This window comes from Cryptomeria japonica, chromosome 11, assembly GCF_030272615.1.
Source record: "Cryptomeria japonica chromosome 11, Sugi_1.0, whole genome shotgun sequence".
Lineage (NCBI taxonomy): Eukaryota > Viridiplantae > Streptophyta > Pinopsida > Cupressales > Cupressaceae > Cryptomeria > Cryptomeria japonica.
Window position 1 is genome coordinate 136,121,552 of NC_081415.1, and position 5,218 is coordinate 136,126,769.

Consider the following 5,218-nt stretch of genomic DNA (forward strand, 5'->3'; position numbering starts at 1 on the left):
TCAAATCAATAAACATAAAACTTAATCAAATTTAAACGGAAGAAAAAAAATCTGTAACGGCATGGAATATGGGCTATATATAGCAAACAAAGCTTATTTCATTTCATAGTTCTATCTTATATCTTTCTTGGTGTTGCAGGTATATCCAAATCCAAAGCCATTTTAACTTTTATTCTCTGCATTTTTCTTATCTTTGTTCTCTCCTTTCCCCTGCAAGTGCAAGGTATTATATTCTAAAACTGCTGTGTATTTATATTTTATTGTTATTATTGACTGTGTATTCACTGAAATTATGTGTGTTTATTATCTGCAGGAGGATTTTTGCGAGGATTAAAGGTGGCCAATGGAAGGCCATAGAAAGAGACTGATGGTGCTGCCCAACCATAAGACTGATTACGTACTTAGCTTAGTACTTAAATAAAATTGATTACGTACAGTTTTTAAAATCTGTAAAACATAATAGATTTTTGTGAAATTTTCAGTAGCTAAATCTTCATGATTTGAATTTCCATTGCTGTAAAACCATAAAAAATCGAAAGAAAAAATACTATGATTTGCAGATCTGAAAAAAAATTTACACTGCCATTTTATGTCAAGATTAGCTAACATTCTTTTTACTGTTTCTTTTAAATCTTATGAATATTTTGTATCTAAATCCAATCTATGTTAAATTAAATTAATTTATATTTATGGAATTCTTTTATTTATTTTGGTTTGTAGAAAGAAGTGATTTGCAGTTAATGTTTTGTTTCTTAAATCTCTAACTTCTTAAGAATTTTGATTAGGCTATCCAATATATGTTTTTCTTTTTTTATAGTTATTCAATTTCATGAATTATAAATTGAATGAAAAATTGTTTCGTAAAATCTTAAGTCAACATAACAATGCAATAGATACAAATTCAACAATCAATATAAATAAACCTATAAACATGATAATTTATTGTAATCCAAAAATAGTTTAGATGAAAAAACTCTTGAAAATTCATTTATTTCAATATTGTCTCATTTTATGCTTTTATTTGATTGATATTATTATTTTTCTTCTAATTGTTTGTTACTTATTTTTGTAGACACCACACTTTAAATAAAACTTATCTAAATATACATTTAAAAAATATTAGTGGAGATGATTGATTTTTTAGAAGCCTCATTTAGTTTTGTATTTCTAAGAATTCTTGTTATCAATAGACCGGTTACATGAAGAAGCCTTACAATTTTGTTTTGTATAGAAGACCACTAGAAATTAATTGAAGCATGTTTAAGAATATATCACCACACAACCACTGATCTAATGGCATATGGGTCTTTCAATGAAAATTCAATTAAGATTTTATCTCAAGCCTTGCCATTGGTCTAGGTAATCTAGTTGGTGTATCGTTTTGTATCTTGAGAATGTTGGAAACAATAGGACTGATCAAGTACACTTTTGTGCTTCTTATTTAGTAGATTGCCTATGAATAATCAAGTGGCATGCCCACAAGGATGGAAGAGAAAATAGGTTGTATACCCCTTCCCACTAGTGATTTGTTCATTATAATTTAGAGGGAAATGATCTCCCAATGGATGTACAATTATTCTATATATTGTGGTGTGCATACCATTTCTACATTTAAAAGTTATTTTTCATATTTGAACTATAAATTTTGATGTATAGAAATTTCCCATTCATATATTTCAAACCATGAATCTTATATATTAAACATTAGACAATGTTAAACCATAATATATGATCTGTATTAGTTTATGAAGCTTCTACTCTTAATTCTAAATCATTTTTGTTTTGTATGTAATCTTGTGATAGGTATATATGATGGTTTCTTAAATTTCTATTTACTATAGTGCCATGAGTTGCAAAGTTCTATTAGGGTATATAAAGATCTTTTGTCTACATTATATCCCTTAGTTTTATTATTTATTATTATCACTTATTTCTTTCTATCTTCAAATGGATTAGTTATAGGATATATATGTTGATTAGAGCAAGTTTTCTATAGTTTGGTTAGCGTCTTATAATATTATTTCATTTATGATAGTTTTCAATACGAACATATGTGTATCCACTAATCTTCTTGTATGGATTTACTTGGATGTTATATTATTCAAGAATTCATTGGTCATTGAATTATTTCAATGAATAATAAGCAAACTTGCATAGATTATGTGAGGCCCTAATAAGAACATTTTCTTAATTATCATGAAAGGAAAAAATGTATTTTTTATTTTTTTAAATGTTTTAAGTTAGTCTACCAATTTCTATACTAAAAGTATAAACATAATTTGAATCATATATATATATTTTTTAAATTCTATAATTTATGAAAAGTTTAATTTATTAAGTTTTAGTTTTGTGATTTATTATCAAATATAATTACTATTATAAATGGAAATTAAATATTTTTTTGGTGCTCATGACCCAAATCTCCCACCAAGACCCTTGGCCAAACCTATGGTGGAGCATGTTATTATTCCTTCCATTATGAAGGAGAGTATTGAGGTTGAAACTCTAGACTCGATTAGCTCACTCACTCAGACCCTTATACAGTATGCTAGGCCCCTAGTAGAGGGTGATGCGAGTGATGATGTTGATTCTTCTAGGCATCGAGTTCCAGCTCATTTTTGTCAATCTTGTGGTTCTCTTTGCACTTATGATCCTAATAGTTCTGAGAATGCATGTGCACGAGCGGAGTTTGCTACAGAGAACATTGTCATGACATAATCCTTGTTGAACGAAACATTTGGCATTGATACCCAGGTGAATTTCATTACAAGTTCATTTCATTCTTTTTATTGAATCTTATATGTAAATTTGAGAATATATCTAAATTAGTAAATTATTATGATAAAAAATCAGGGTCAAAGTTTTCACAATACTAGCAACATTTTTGCAGCACCCTTTTTCATGACTTCGTCGACTCCACAGGTATACAACGAGTGAAGAAATATAATTATTATATGTAGATAGTTGAACCTTATGTGAATGATTTTCTAATTACTCGTTTTGGATGTCAAATAGTTCGATGCTAGAGCTTCAACATCAACACCTTGCAGTGTATTTCATTGACAATCTTTCACCTAGGTAAACAATTTATGTTTAATGTTGTTATTAAATAATATAGATAGTTTTGGCGATTAATCAATATACTTTGTTTAAATTTTAGATGTTGGCATCAAAGACTCCCCCTGCTGTTTGTGCATCAATGGAGTGTGATGTTGCTGTAGTAGTAGCAAGTTCAACTGCTTTAACAGAAGTATGAGACATATTTGTAAATTTAGTAAATTTAGCATTACATTTGTTATCTTAATAATATGTTATTAAAAATTTTAACAACACTTGTATTTAGTTTAATTTATATTGTGATGCTTATAGGAGGGGCTTGTCACTCCAGATCATGAACGTGCACCTGTTGTGGATGAACATCATGATTATTTGTATGCGGTAAGTGACTATTCTATTATATGTCATTCTAAAATTCAATTTTTGTATATGCTAACATCAGTCTTTTCATTGTATCAGGTGGAGTTACAAAAAAGTCTGGAGAGGAGGTCGAGTGGACAAACTCGAAAGACACCTGCATCATATACATCTCCATCCCCTCGACAGGCAAAGATATCTCATGATCTGTTTCCTTCCCCTAGAGGGAAATGAATAGAATAGGGTCCTATGTTGTATGCCTATATGGAAATTTTGAACATACGTTTTGTATTACGAATATGTGACATTCTATCTCCATATGGCTTTTGGCAAGCTCCTTTGACTTTATTGGATACCATGTTGTATGCCTATATGGAAAATTTGAACATATGTTTTGTATTACGAATATGTGACATTCTATGTCCATATGGCTTTTGGCAAGCCCCTATTTGACTTTATTGGATATCATGTTGTATGCCTTATAGCAATTTTGAACATATGTTTTGTTTTATGAATATGTGAAATTCTATGTCCATATGGCTTTTGGCAAGCCTATTTGTTTGTATTGGATATATTTGATAGTTTTAATGGTATACAATGTTGCATGGATTTGTAGCTTTTTGGTTAATGCAAATCATTTATCATGGTTATCCATGATTGTAGTAAAAATGGTTAAATGAATAATTGCACAAAGTTTATTGTTTACTTAAGCTTTGAACCTAAATATGTGTTTGTAATCCAAGACATAAGCTTATGGAGATCAACACAAATTCAATAGTTATAGTCGAAATAAGACTATATAAAGGAAACATGGAAAGAACCAAAATTAGACAATGTAAGACACCATTGTACCAATACCCATTCTAAAAAAATTGCATAGCCCATAAACTTATATTCATCTAATGCATGCACTTAGGCGATTTCGCTGCTAGGCTGTGGCCCGCAACAATTGGGCTAGTTGGAGAGTAAAAAGAAGGCATTCCTAGCATAAACCTGACCACCCCAACGCGTACGAGCTAACAGTTCGGTGCCGTGACGAGCGGATTGAAAGATGGGGCATTGTGCAACTTTTCATTGAACTCATCTGACGCTTTTTGTCGCAACCGAGAAAGTGTTGCCATGAGCAACTAGATCCAAGTCTACCGAAACCAAGAGAGGCTTTTTTAGAGTGGCAAAACATGACCCCACAGGATCAGACGGCTTGTTCTTATGATTAACAAGCACCAAGAAACACGATGCCAAATATTGACAACTTTGAGCAACTTGAGCACTTAGATGATTTCGTTGCAAGGGTGTGGCCTGCAATGATCAGGCGAGTTGGAGAGCAAAAAGAAGGCATTCCTAGCATAAACCAGGCCACCCCGATGCATACGAGCTGACGGTTTGGTGCCACGATGAGCGGATTGAAAGATGGGGCATTGTGAAACTTTTCATTGAACTCATCTGACGCTTTTTGTCACAACCAAGAAAGTGTCACCACGAGCAACTGGATCCAAGTCTACCAAAACTGAGAGAGGCTTTTTTAGAGTGCCATAACATGACCCCATAGGATTAGATGACTTGTTATTATAATTAACGGGCACCAAGAAACGCCATGCCGAATATTGACAACTTTGAGCAACTTGAGCACTTAGGTGATTTTGCTGCCAGGGTGTGGCCCGCAATGATCAGGCAAGTTGGAGAGCAAAAAGAATGCATTCCTAGCGTAAACCTGGCCACCACAACACGTACGAGCTGACGGTTCGGTGCCGCGATGAGTGGATTGAAATATGGGGCATTGTGCAACTTTTCATTGAACTCATCT

At 32.2% G+C, this 5,218-nt stretch overlaps 1 long non-coding RNA gene across 2 annotated transcripts; it reads left to right on the forward strand.

Annotated features, from left to right (window-relative positions):
• The first annotated feature begins 948 nt into the window (after positions 1-948).
• On the forward strand, positions 949-3,760 carry LOC131032654 (uncharacterized). Of its 2 annotated transcripts, XR_009103492.2 has the most exons (6): positions 949-2,754; positions 2,854-2,922; positions 3,016-3,078; positions 3,161-3,250; positions 3,370-3,438; positions 3,517-3,760. It is a non-coding gene; the product is annotated as an uncharacterized LOC131032654 (long non-coding RNA). The 2 variants fall into 2 exon arrangements; XR_009103493.2 differs by lacking the exon at positions 3,161-3,250.
• Positions 3,761-5,218: the final 1,458 nt, after the last annotated feature.